The sequence below is a fragment of the Eubalaena glacialis genome, chromosome 6, assembly GCF_028564815.1.
Source record: "Eubalaena glacialis isolate mEubGla1 chromosome 6, mEubGla1.1.hap2.+ XY, whole genome shotgun sequence".
In the NCBI taxonomy this organism is placed as follows: domain Eukaryota; kingdom Metazoa; phylum Chordata; class Mammalia; order Artiodactyla; family Balaenidae; genus Eubalaena; species Eubalaena glacialis.
This window is the reverse complement of record NC_083721.1, coordinates 145,839,630-145,854,490: the sequence shown is the minus strand read 5'-3', so window position 1 is coordinate 145,854,490 and position 14,861 is coordinate 145,839,630.

Genomic DNA, 14,861 nt, shown 5'->3' with positions numbered 1-14,861 from the left:
AAAGTACCTGGCATATAGCAGAGGGTCAATAAAGTCATCTTAGGTTGATATGAAAAGAGAAAGGTAAAAATGGAAGGCAGACCTTGGAAGAAGGGCAGTGAATCCCAATGTGGCGACCCACTGACACAAACCCCAGAGCTGTGGATGCCTGGGTACATGTGCTGGGGTACAGTCCCCATTTCTGCTACTTTTCATCTCTATTCACTTTACATCTCACTGCTGTCTCTTGCTCCAGCCTCTCTGCTGAACACCAGAGTTCAATGAGTTCACTGGCCAGAAGCACTCCTAGCTTCAAAGGAAGGAGGGATGCAGTCCTCTCTGGTGGTTCTACCAAATTATTTCTCACTTTTGACTAGACTACCCACTTCCATGCCTCTACGGACTATCAATTTTAGTTTGGGTCAATATGACTAGAGTCCAAGCGACCTAAGGAATTTTTTCCTTAACCTTACTCTTCTCTCCTTTCCCCTTGATTGGAGGATCTAACCAGAAAATGTTTCAGCAGCCACTGGTCCAATTTAGTTCAACACTGGGCTTGACCAGTGCTCATCTAGCAACTCTTTGACCAGTTGTGTTATATTTTCGTTCAAAATGCCAATTGCTCTGCCATGTGCCCAACTCTCAAAAGAGTGTGTGTGCCCATCCATGTTGTTTTTTGGTTTCTGTGTCTGTGAGTTATGATGTATCCCTTTGATGGTCTTTGAAGTTTCATGAAGTAAGAAGGAGGAGGAAGAAAGAAGGATGCTGTGACCTATGAGCAGACCCTAAGACAGGTTATTTTTTCTATGTTTAAGAGTTAAGTGACTATGAATATGGATGGTAATTGAAAGAAAACAATAAATTAATAGCCAGAAGCATACTGATGGGTCAAGAGATTAATTCATTTTGTGGAAAGGTTAATTAATTGGATGTGTATATGATAAAGGCATTGCAAGGTGATATTTTAATTGACAGTCAAATCCTCACACTAGTGAGGAGGATAAGAGAGAAAAGTGTGCTGTATCAGAGGAGTTCAACTCGATCCTCTGTTGAGCTCTGACTCTGCACTAACCAGGGTGAGCGGACATGTGGTTTCCGGAGGGTGTTTGAGGGGAAGAAGCAATGACATTCCAGCTGTTCAGTGATAGCTTATTCACCTTGTACCCCAGCATATGCCTCGTTGTCACTGCTACCTATCAACATTTGCAGTAAAAGAAATAAAGATATGGTAGAGCCCTTCTCTTCTGTGGATTAAAATGGATCTATTGCACTTGTTAATTATAGAAGAAAGACTTGGTCTCCATTAAAGGAATTTTAGGCAACCAAAGAAGATGTATATGGACCCAGGAGTCAATTCACAACACTCTTACACAGACTACAAATCCTGTTAAGAAGTCCATATGCTAAAGGTTTTTTAGAGAAAATAATAGATCAGTGGTGTCAATGAAAAACACCTTTTTATTGTAAGCAGTAATTCTGATGATGTTTTTGAATAAAAAACACTCATTTAAAAAATACTATCAAGGAGAACTTTATTGTTTAAAAAGTAAGTTTAATACTTGTTATTCAATTTACTTCATATACAATGATCTTATGTGAGTAGTGTTATCTTTTGTAATTGCCTTTCACCTGGAAATCCCCCTCTCACTGCCCTCCTTCACAGCTGTTACTGGACTGGATCTTGTATTTCCCCTATGCCAGTAGGGGGTGCTGGAGAGACACTGCAGGGAAAAAGAGGCTTCTCCTCCTGGTTCTGTGGGCTGCTTCTTGGGTGGTTCCTGCAGTACAAGGTGACCTGTAGTATGCTGGACACCAAGTGCCACTCACCTTCAAGCCTGCCACTTCTGGCTCCAGCCTTGGTCCACCTGCACCCAAGGAGGGGGTTTTCTGTTGGCCCTGCATGCATTTCATTGCCCTCTAGCCTCAGTCCAGCAACTGTGGACATTTCTGGTCCTGGCAACTGAGCAAACTTCTTTGGTATTCAGTGGGCTACATCTATACCTTCTCCAGCCAAGTCTGGATCCTACCTTTGGAAATGTGTCTTCCAAATTTTTTCTTTCCTTGACAACTCTTCCTTGACCATAGGGTATTCCTTAGCATTCTCTTTCATCTCTTCTTAGGAGCTAATTCTCCATAAATAATTACTAATTCTTTCTATCAAGTATTTCCCAGTCCAATCACCAGTTTCTGTCTCTTGGCTGGACTTGATACATACCCCAGGGAGCAGACACTTCTGGTGCCCTGCCTGTATCTGCTGTCCCACACCATTCCACTCCATGCCCCAGGAGGCCTACTGTAATCACTTTGATGCTAAGCCTTTGTTTTGGCCTTTGCACGGGGCAGGCCGAGCATGCTGGGGAGGTAGCACGTCTGGGAGCTTCCCTCAGCGATCAGCAGGTGAGAGCTGGAAGATCAAGGCACCAGCTTCTTCCTCCTCAGATGCGGAAACTTGCCGCCATGTATACAATGTCTCCAGAGCTCCTTTGAGTCATTGAGCCTCAGTTGCTCACAGTGATTATCTGCTCAATAATACATTTTTTATATCCAGAGAAAAACATGGTTTGAAAGGATACATGCACCCCAATGTTTATGGCAGTGTTGTTAGCAATAGCCAAGACATGGAAGCAACTTAAATGTCCACTGAAAGATGAATGGATAAAGAAGATGTGATACATATACACAGTGGGATATTACTTACCATTAAAAAGAATGAAATAAAGCCATTTGCAGCAAAATGGATGGACCTGGAGATTATCATACTAAATGAAGTAAGTCAGACAGAGAAAGACAAATATTGTATCAAATATCATATGATATCACTTATATGTGGAATCTAAAAAAAAGATAAAAATGAATTTATTTACAAAACAGAAACAGACTCACAGACTGGGGGAACAGTGGAGGGGAAGGGATAGATTGGGAGTTTGGGATTGACATGTACACACTGCTATATTTAAAATAGATAACCAACGAAAATTTGAACAATTCACAAGTGGATCAGCAATGCATGAGCACCCCCTTTTCCTGATGGTAAACGCCAACACTGTGTGGCTGAAAGGGTCATGGTGCTCCGGCCGGGTGTCAGGCCTGAGCCTCTGAGGTGGGAGAGGGGAGTTCAGGACATAGGACCACCAGAGACCTCCTGGCCCCACATAATATCAATGGGCAAGAGCTCTCCCAGAGATTTCCGTCTCAACACTAAGACCCAGCTCCACCCTATGACCAGCAAATTCCAGTGCTGGACACCCCATGCCAAACAACTAGCAAGGCAGGAACACAACCCCCCCCCCACCACCCATTAGCAGAGAGGTTGCTTAAAATCATAATAAGTTCACAGACACCCCAAAACACACCACCAGATGCAGTCCTGTCCACCAGAAACACAAGATCCAGCCTCATCCACCAGAACACAGGCACAGGTCCCCTCCACCAAGGAGCCTACACAACCCACTGAACCAACCTTACCCACTGGGGGCAGACACCAAAAACAACAGGAACTGCGAACCTTGAGCCTGAGAAAAGGCGACCCCAAACACAGTAAGTTAAGCAAAATGAGAAGACAGAGAAATATGCAGCAGATGAAGGAGCAAGGTAAAAACCCACCAGACCAAACAAATGAAGAGAAAATAGGCAGTCTAACTGAAAAAGAATTCAGAGTAATGATAGTAAACATGATCTAAAATCTTGGAAATAGAATGGAGAAAATACAAGAAAAGTTTAACAAAACCTACAAGACCTAAGGGGCAAACAAACGATGACGAACAATACAATAAATGAAATTAAAAATTCTCTAGAAGGAATCAATAGCAGAATAACTGAGGCAGCAGAACGGTTAAGTGACTTGGAAGATAAACTGGTGTAAATAACTACCGCTGAGCAGAATAAAGAAAGAAGAATGAAAAGAATTGAGGACAGTTTCAGAGACCTCTGGGACAACATTAAACACATCAACATTCGAATTATAGGGGTCCCAGCAGAAGAAGAGAAAAAGAAAGGGACTGAGAAAATATTTGAAGAGATTATAGTTGAAAACTTCTCTAATATGGGAAAAGAAATAGTCAATCAAGTCCAGGAAGTGCAGAGAGTCCCATACAGGATAAATCCAAGGAGAAACACACCAAGACATATATTAATCAAACTATCAAAAATTAAATACAAAGAAAAAATATTAAAAGCAGCAAGGGAAAAGCAACAAATAACATTCAAGGGAATCCCCATACGGTTAACAGCTGATCTTTCAGCAGAAACTCTGTAAGCCAGAAGGGAGTGGCAGGACATATTTAAAGGGATGAAAGGGAAAAACCTACAATGAAGATTACTCTACCTATCAGGGATCTCATTCAGATTTGACTGAGAAATTAAAGTCTTTACAGACAAGTAAAACCTAAGAGAATTCAGCACCACCAAACCAGCTTTATAACAAATGCTAAAGGAACTTCTCTAGGCAGGAAACACAAGAGAAGGAAAAGACCTACAATAACAAACCCAAAACAACTAAGAAAATGGTATTAGGAACATACATATCGATAATTACCTTAAATGTAAATGGAGTAAATGCTCCAACCAAAAGACATAGACTGGATGAATGGATACAAAAACAAGACCCATATATATGCTGTCTACAAGAGACCCACTTCAGACCTAGGGATACATACAGACTGAAAGTGAGAGGATGGAAAAGGATATTCCATGCAAATGGAAATCAAAAGAAAGCTTGAGTAACAATTCTCATATCAGACAAAATAGACTTTAAGATAAAGAATATTACAAGAGACAAAGAGGGACCCTAAATAATGATCAAGGGATCAATCTAAGAAGAAGACATAACAATTGTAAATATTTATGCACCCAACATAGGAGCACCTCAATACATAAGGCAGATGCTAACAGCCATAAAAGGGGAAATAGACAGTAACACAATCATAGTAGGGGACTTTAACACCCCACTTTCACCATTGGACAGATCAACAAAACAGAAGATAAATAAGGAAACACAAGCTTTAAATGACACATTAAACAAGATGGACTTAATTGATATTTATAGGACATTCCATCCAAAAACAACTGAATACATTTTCGTCTCAAGTACTCATAGAACATTCTCCTGGATAGATCATAACTTGGGTCACAAATCAAGCCTTGTAAATTTAAGAAAGTTGAAATCATATCAAGTATCTTTTCTGACCACAATGCTATGAGACTAGATATCAATTACAGGAAAAAATCTGTAAAAAATACAAACACATGGAGGCTAAACTATACACTACTAATTAACCAAGACATCACTGAAGAAATCAAAGATGAAATCAAAAAATACCTAGAAACAAATGACAATGAAAACACGATGACACAAAACCTATGGGATGCAGCAAAAGCAGTTTCTAAGAGGGAAGTTTATAGCAATACAATCCTACTTCAAGAAACAAGAAGCATCTCAAATAAACAACCTAACCTTACACCTAAAGCAATTAGAGAAAGAAGAAGAAAAAAAACCCCAAAGTTAGCAGAAGGAAAGAAATGGTAAAGATCAGATCAGAAATAAATGAAAAAGAAATGAAGGTAATGATAGCAAAGATCAATAAAACTGAAAGCTGGTTCTTTGAGAAGATAAACAAAATTGATAAACCATTAGCCAGACTCATCAAGAAAAAAAGAGAGAAGAGTCAAGTCAACAGAATTAGAAACGAAAAAGGAGAAGTAACAACTGACACTGCAGAAATACAAAGGATCATGAGAGATTATTACAAGCAACTATATGCCAATAATATGGACAACGTAGAAGAAATGGACAAATTCTTAGAAAAGCACAACCTTCCAAGACTGAACCAGGAAGAAATACAAAATATAAACAGACCAATCACAAACACTGAAATTGAAACTGTGATTAAAAATCTTCCAACAAACAAAAGCCCAGGACCAGATGGCTTCACAGGTGAATTCTATCAAACATTTAGAGAAGAGCTAACACCTATCCTTCTCAAACTCTTCCAAAATATAGCAGAGGGAGGAACACTCCCAAATGCATTCTATGAGGCCACCATCACCCTGACACCAAAACCAGACAAAGATGTCACAAAAAAAGAAAACTACAGGCCAATATCACTGATGAACATAGATGCAAAAATCCTCAACAAAATACTAGCAAACAGAATCCAGCAGCACGTTAAAAGGATCATACACCATGATCAAGTGGGGTTTATTCCAGGAATGCAAGGATTCTTCAACATATGCAATCAATCAATGTGATATACCATATTAACAAATAGAAGGTTAAAAACCATATGGTAATCTCAATAGATGCAGAGAAAGCTTTCGACAAAATCCAACACCCATTTATGGTAAAAACTCTCCAGAAAGTAGGCATAGAGGGAACTAACCTCAACATAATAAAGGCCATATAAGACACACCCACAGACAACATTGTTCTCAATGGTGAAAAACTGAAACCATTTCCACTAAGATCAAGAACAAGACAAGGTTGCCCACTCTCAACGTTATTATTCAACATAGTTTTGGAAGTTTTAGCCATAGCAATCAGAGACGAAAAAGGAATAAAAGTAATTCAAATAGGAAAAGAAGAAGTAAAACTGTCACTGTTTGCAGATGACATGATACTATACATAGAGAATCCTAAAGATGCTACCAGAGAACTACTAGAGCTAATCAATGAATTTGGTAAAGTAGCAGGATACAAAATTAATGCACAGAAATCTCTTGCATTCCTATACACTAATGATGAAAAATCTGAAAGAGAAATTAAGGAAACACTCCTATTTACCATTGCAACAAAAAGAATAAAATGCCTAGGAATAAACCAACCTAAGGAGACAAAAGACCTGTATGCAGAAAACTATAAGACACTGATGAAAGAAATTAAAGATGACACAAACAGATGGAGAGATATACCATGTTCTTGGATTGGAACAGTCAACATTGAAAATGGCTATACTACCCAAAGCTATCTACAGATTCAATGCTATCTACAGATTCAATGCTATCTCTATCAAACTCCCAATGGCATTTTTCACAGAACTAGAACAAAAAATTTCACAATTTGTATGGAAACACAAAAGACCCCAAATAGCCAAAGCAATCTTGAGAAAGAAAAATGGAGCTGGAGGAATCAGGCTCCCTAACTTCAGACTATACTACAAAGCTACAGTAATCAAGACAGTATGGTACTGGCACAAAAACAGAAATATAAATCAATGGAACAGGATAGAAAGCCCAGAGATAAACCCACGCACATATGGTCACCTTATTTTTGATAAAAGAGGCAAGAATATACAATGGAGAAAAGACAGCCTCTTCAATAAGTGGTGCTGGGAAAACTGGACAGCTCCATGTAAAAGAATGAAATTAGAACACTCCCTAACACCATACACAAAAATAAACTCAAAATGGATTAAAGACCTAAATGTAATGCCAGACACTATCAAACTCTTAGAGGAAAACATAGGCAGAACACTCTATGACATACATCACAGCAAGATCCTTTTTGACCCACCTTCTAGAGAAATGGAAATAAAAACAAAAATAAACAAATGGGACCTAATTAAACTTAAAAGCTTTTGCTCAGCAAAGGAAACCATAAACACAACGAAAAGACAACCCTCAGAATGGGAGAAAATATTTGCAAATGAAGCAACTGACAAAGGATTAATCTTCAAAATTTACAAGCAGCTCATGAAGCTCAATATCCAAAAAACAAACAACCCAATCCAAAAATGGGCAGAAGACCTAAACAGACATTTCTCCAAAGAAGATATATAGATTACAAAAACACATGAAAGGATGCTCATCATCACTAATTATTAGAGAAATGCAAATGAGAACTACAATTAGGTATCACTTCACAATGGTCAGAATGGCCATCATCAAAAAATCTACAAACAATAAATGCTAGGGAGGGTGTGGAGAAAAGGAAACCTTCTTGCACTGTTGGTGGGAATGTAAATTGATACAGCCACTATGGCGAACAGTATGGAGGTTCCTTAAAAAACTAAAAATAGAAATACCATACGACCCAGTAATCCCACTACTGGGCATATACCCTGAGATAACCATAATTCCAAAAGAGTCATGTACCACAATGTTCATTGCACCTCTATTTACAATAGTCAGGACATGGAAGCAACTTAAGTGTCCATCGACAGATGAATGGATAAAGAAGATGTGGCACATATATACAATGGAATATTACTCAGCCATAAAAAGAAATGAAATTGAGTTGTTTGTAACGAGGTGGATGGACCTAGAGTGTGTCATACAGAGTGAAGTAAGTCAGAAAGAGAAAAACAAATACCGTATGCTAACACATATATATATGGAATCTAAAAAAAAGTAAAAAGGTCTGATGAACCTAGGGGCAGGACAGGAATAAAGACGCAGATGTAGAGAATGGACTTGAGGACATGGGGAAGGGGAAGGGTTAGCTGGGATGAAGTGAGAGAGTGGCATGGGCATATATACACTACCAAATGTAAGATAGATAGTTAGTGGGAAGCAGCCACATAGCACAGGGAGATCAGCTCGGTGCTTTGTGACCTCCTAGTGGGGTGGGATAGGGATGGTGGGATGGAGACGCAAGAGGGAGGGGATATGGTGATATATGTATACGTATAGCTGATTCACTTTGTTATACAGCAGCAAGTAACATAACAATGTAAAGCAATTATATTCCAATAAAGATGTTAAGAAAAAAATTAATATAGCATAAAAAAATAATAAAATAGATAACCAACAAGGATGTACTGTGTACTCTGCTCAATATTCTGTAATAACCTAAATGGGAAAAGAATTTGAAAAAGAATAGATACATGTATATGTATAACTGAAATTGCTGTATACCTGAAACTAACACAACATTGTTAATAAACTATGCTCCAATATAAAATTTCCCCACTCCCCTACCAGTGTTTCCTGAAGTCATCCCCCAAGTAAACTATTTCACTAAAATTTTTTCTTGCAGTACAGGCTCCTAGTACTCAGATGAATACATCACATCTCAGAGATGAGGGAAGGAAGAGTCTGAGGATTTTTTTTTTAAACCAACTACATTTATTTATTTATTTATTTAATTTTGGCTGTGTTGGGTCTTCGTTTCTGTGCGAGGGCTTTCTCTAGTTGCGGCAAGCGGGGGCCACTCTTCATCGCGGTGCGCAGGCCTCTCACTATCGTGGCCTCTCTTGTTGCGGAGCACAGGCTCCAGACGCACAGGCTCAGTAGTTGTGGCTCACGGGCCTAGTTGCTCCGCGGCATGTGGGATCTTCCCAGACCAGGGCTCGAACTCGTGTCCCCTGCATTGGCAGGCAGATTCTCAACCACTGTGCCACCAGGGAAGCCCCCGAGTCTGAGGATTTAATGATCATGTCTAAAATCAAATAGTCACGTAGAGGAGTTCAAAACTCAGCTCATGTCAGCCCAAGTCTTGTTATTTACATTTACTTCAGCATATATCTCTATAAAGGTATTAGATAAGTTCAGACTTTTTAGGCTAGTCTAAATATATAAACCCTAGAATACAGGTGCCCCATAAATAAAAATAAAATTGACTTGTTTAAAAGTGAAAACACACTGCTCTGCAACAGTGGTTCTCAAAAATTTGGTCCCCTGACCAGAAGCATCAGCATCACGGGGATCTAATTAGAAATGCAAATTCTCAGGCTTCACCCCAGATGTACAGAGGGTAGACCCCAGTGATCGGTGATGGTTGTGATGCCACTAAAGTCTGAGACTACTGCTCTATTCTGGAAGACAAAGGAACCAGCATGGGATGAAGTAGGTCTTAAGCAGGTGGGAGTTTGACTGTAATAATATATTATTATATGTTAGATGTTTAATGTTAAAAGTGAATCTCTGTGGAATTTAGAAAAATGGTACAGATGAACCTATTTGCAAAGCAGAAATAGAGACACAGACATAGAGAACAAACATATGGACACCAAGGGGGGTGGTGGGATGGATTGGGAGATTGGAATTGACGTACGTACACTACTATGTATGAAGTAGGTGGCTGGTGAGGGCCTACTCTATGGCACAGGGAAAGAAAAAAAAGAAGATACAATCTGTTTGCAGGACATATATTAAGTTAACCTTAAAAATGCATTCCAATATGCATTATGTGCAAATACTGTTTGATTCCACTTAGACGAGGTACCTAGAATAGTCAAATTCATAGAGTCAGAAAGTATATTGGTTGATGCCAGGGGCCAGGGGGTAGGGGGGGTGGGCAGGGGGAATGGGAAGTTAGTGTTTAATGGGAACAGAGTTTTAGTTTAGGAAAGTGAAAAATTCGGGAGATGGATGATGATGAGAGTTGCACAGCAATGTGAATGTACTTAGTGCCACTGAACTGTACAGTTAACTATGGTTAAAATAGTGTGTTTTATATTATGGGACTTCTACCACAATAAAAAAAACATTAAAAAAAAGTGACTCTCTGTAAAGGTTTCCCATAGCAGCTACATAGACATCATGAGAATGAACATAGAAAGTTTCAGGTAACAGAAAACTTTGTCTTCTCGTTCTTTTTCTTAATTTATTTTTGGCTGCGTTGGGTCTTTGTTGCTGCGCACGGGCTCTCTCTAGTTGCAGCGAGCAGGGGCTACTCTTTGTTTTGGTGCGCGGGCTTCTCATTGTGGTGGCTTCTCTTGTTGTGGAGCACGGGCTCTAGGCATGAGGGCTTCAGTAGTTGTGGCACGTGGGCTCAGTAGTTTTGGCTCATGGGCTCTAGAGCGCAGACTCAGTAGTTGTGGCACACAGGCTTAGTTGCTCCGCAGCATGTGGGATCTTCTCAGACCAGGGCTCGAACCCGTGTCCCCTGCATTGGCAGGCGGATTCTTAGCCACTGTGCCACCAGGGAAGTCCCTTCTCATTCTTTTGTGTATGATAGTTTCCTGTCAGTAGGTACAACCTCTCCACAATCAGATTATAAGTTATTAGTTGTTTTCTGTGAATGTGATCAAAACAGCATCACGTTGCTCTTATGGCTTATATATGCAGCTGGTTCTGTGTTGAAATGTGAAGGCTTGATATATATTTCATATATAACAAGCTCTGTAACTAGCACTAGGAAAGACATTGGGTTGATTTTCCTTGGTACGTACTGTCTTCCAGGGCATGCTTCTAGTGAACAAGCATTCTTTTTCCAAGACAGACCTTATGAAACTGAGATGCACCAATGCTATCCTAGGAATACAATTTTTCACAAGGCTGTCACTAGGCTAAACTGTAGAAATAGAAAAGATGGGGACGGAGGGAGCCCCTTCTATTTACAAAGTGGTATGTTCGTCTTATCAGTATGGTCTTATTTGTTTATTTTTCTTTTAAATTCTCTATCTTTTAAAAATTTTTATTGAAATATAGTTGATTTTCAATGTTGTGTTAGTTTCAGGTGTACAGCAAAGTGATTCCGTTATACATATATATATTCTTTTTAGATTCTTTTCCGTTATGTTATTAGAAGATATTGAATATAGTTACCTGTGCTATACAGTAGGTCCTTGTTGGTTATTTATTTTATACATAGTAGTGTGTATATTTTAATCCCAAACTCTCCCCCCCTCTCTCCCCCTTCCCCCTTTGGTAACCCTAAGTTTGTTTTCTGTGTCTATCAGTATTGTTCTAAAAGATAGAGGAATATTTGAAATAGATAGAAAATGATGAGTCTCCTAGAAGAAGGTTGATAAGATGCACATCTTATTAAGCATCTAATATATATAATAATATATTATTACAGTCAAACTCCCACCTACTTAAGACCTACTTCATCCTGTGCTGGTTCCTTTGTTGTCCAGACTAGAGCAGTAGTCTCAGACTTTAGTGGCATCAGAACCATCACTGATCACTGGGGTCCATCCCCTGGGTTTCTGACTCTGTACGTCTGAGGTGGGGACTGAGAATTTGCATTTCTAACTAGATCCTGGTGATGCTGATGCTTCTGGTCAGGGGACCATATTTTGAGAACCGCTGCTCCAGAGCAGTGTGTTTTCAACACTGGGTGCATATTGCAGTCACCTGAGGAGTTTTAAATATTACCAATACTTGGGTCCCACTCAGACAAACTCAGGCAAACTAAATTAAAATCTTTGAGGTCAGGACTAGGAATCTGGTTTTTCAAAGCTGTACAGGTGATTCTCATGGGTAGCCGGAATCAAGAACCAAAGTTAATCTCAGTGTTTTCAAAAAAGTATAACTGTACACCCAAGGATCTTGTTAAAATGCAGACACTGATTCAGTAGCTCTGGGATGGGGTCCAAAATTTGCATTTTTATTCAGCTCCCAGATGAAGCTACTGCAGCTGCTCCATGGACCACACTTTGAGAACCAAGAGTCAGAAATGCTACCCCTTTTATCCTTGTTCTGTGGATGTGATTTTTTTTTCTTAAACATCATGATTGAAGTATAATTGCTTTACAATGGTGTGTTAGTTTCTGCTGTATAACAAAGTGAATCAGCTACACATATACGTATATCCCCATATTCCCTCCTTCTTGTGTCTCCCTCCCACCCTCCCTATCCCACCCCTCTAGGTGGTCACAAAGCACTGAGCTGATCTCCCTGTGCTATGCAGCTGCTTCCCACTCGCTATCTATTTTACATTTGGTAGTGTATATATGTCAGTGCTACTCTTTCACTTCATCCCAGCTTACCCTTCCCCCTCCCCATGTCCTCAAGTCCATTCTCTACGTCTGCGTCTCTATTCCTGTCCTGCCCCTAGGTTCTTCAGAACCATGTTTTGGTTTTTTTTTAAGATTTCATATATATGTGTTAGCATATGGTATTTGTTTTTCTCTTTCTGAGTTACTTCACTCTGTATGACAGACTCTAGGTCCACCCACCTCACCACAAATAACCCAATTTTGTTTCTTTTTATGGCTGAGTAATATTCCATTGTATATATGTGCCACATCTTCTTTATCCATTCATCTGTCGATGGACACTTAGGTTGCTCCCATGTCCTGACTATTGTAAATAGAGCTGCAATGAACATTTTGGTACATGACTCTTTTTGAATTACGGTTTTCTCAGGGTATATGCCCAGTAGTGGGATTGCTGGGTCATATGGTAATTCTATTTTTAGTTTTTTAAGGAACCTCCATACTGTTCTCCATAGTGACTGTATCAATTTACATTCCCACCAACAGTGCAGGAGGGTTCCCTTTTCTTGTGGATGTGGTTTTTGGGTAAGTTAACCAGAGATATACTAAGAGATCCAGGTCAAACTTCCATAAAGAAATTGATGGGCTCAAATATCTTTTTGGTGCTAGAAACCAGAGATGGCAATTTGATTTCTTTTCTGCAGGTTGCCTGATTAGAGCAGGAGGAACAATCTGGACCCATTGTGGACAATGGGTTACTATGGAGATTTTCAGAAATCTACGTTTCAGCTGAGGGCTCCTGGACATCGCTGCCGGTCACAGCAAGGGACCCCAAAGATGCTCAGAGTGGGGGTCACATAGCTGCAGCCCCTCAGAGGGCTCGGTGTTCCCTGAGAGATGGGGCTGAGTTTGAGCCCCTTCCTCAGCAGTGGTTAACACGACCCCGACAAGCAGTTCAGAAATAATTCTCCCCCAGGAAAAGTGAACCATCATGAAGAAGAAACTGCCCGCTGGAGTTCAGGGGCTTCAGCCCTGGTAGAAAATTCATCACTGGAAGCAAGAGTACCAAAGGCATAGTGTACTCTCTACCCCAGAGGGAATTCTTAAACGAGGATGGTCCCCTCAAGGGATTATATTGGCTTCTTACAAAAATGAAAAACACAGACGGACACACTTTTAAGTCTCACTTCCTCCCCTTTTATTTTCTGTTGTACTCAAATATATCACATGTATGTGCTATTTTTATCAAGTCAACTGTAAAAAAAAAGAAAGAAAAGAAAAGAAAAAACCTCCCCTCAAAATCAGAGCCTTAGATTCAGTATTAACTTCATCTCATTCCCAGCTTCTTATCTCCGTAGGGGAAAAAAACCGGAGGCAGGAGGAGTCTGAGAAGGCCTGGTTTTGCCCACAGGATGTGTTTTGCCCACCCAGCTCTTTTTTTGTAGAATGTACAGCTATTTAATTCCCTGGAACTGCAGGTGCAGTCATGCTGGTCTCTGCCTCACTGGGCTGTCCTCGGGTCTTTTGTGAGCTCTTTATTCAGGGCTCTGTTGAATGACACACCCCAAGGAATGGCCTCTCTCATACGTGCTGCAGGCAGTGACATTTAGCTTATTTCCTCTGGTGGGACCAACTATCTCCATGGGAGACCAAGGGGAGTCTTTGAAGGCGTCCGTATGAAGTGGCCAACACTTCATCATCTCTGCTTCCAGGCGAGGAGCTCTCGGCAAGAGAGCAAGACCACTTGCCAGAAAGTTCTGAGGCTTGTGGCTGACAGAGCCCAGGTCCTCTGTGGCCCAGGGTGGTGGACCTGGCTCATGTGTGTGTGTGATTTATGAAGCAACCACAAACTTCCATAAAGAAATTGATGGGCAAAAAAAAGTATATGTTTATGTAAAATATTCACATTCGTGAATAAATGTCTTGGATCTTTCTGTAATTGTGAAGAGTTTTTAAAAAGGCTTTAGCACAGGGAACTTTTCTCAATACTCTGTAATGACCTATATGGGAAAAGAATCTAAACGAAGGGTGGATATATGTATATGTATAACTGATACACTTGGCTGTATAGTGGAAACTAACACGGCATTTTAAATCAGCTATATTCTAATAAAGTCTTTTTTAAAAAAGGCTTTAATTACTAAAATTCAGGTAAATAAATCAGAAGCCACACAGGTTGGGGCTAAGATAGCAGGAGCAGAGAGCAATTTTTTCCCCTGGTGCCTCCTCAGTGATATTTTTTTAAGGTAAATGTTGACATGATTGTGAACACTGTGAAGA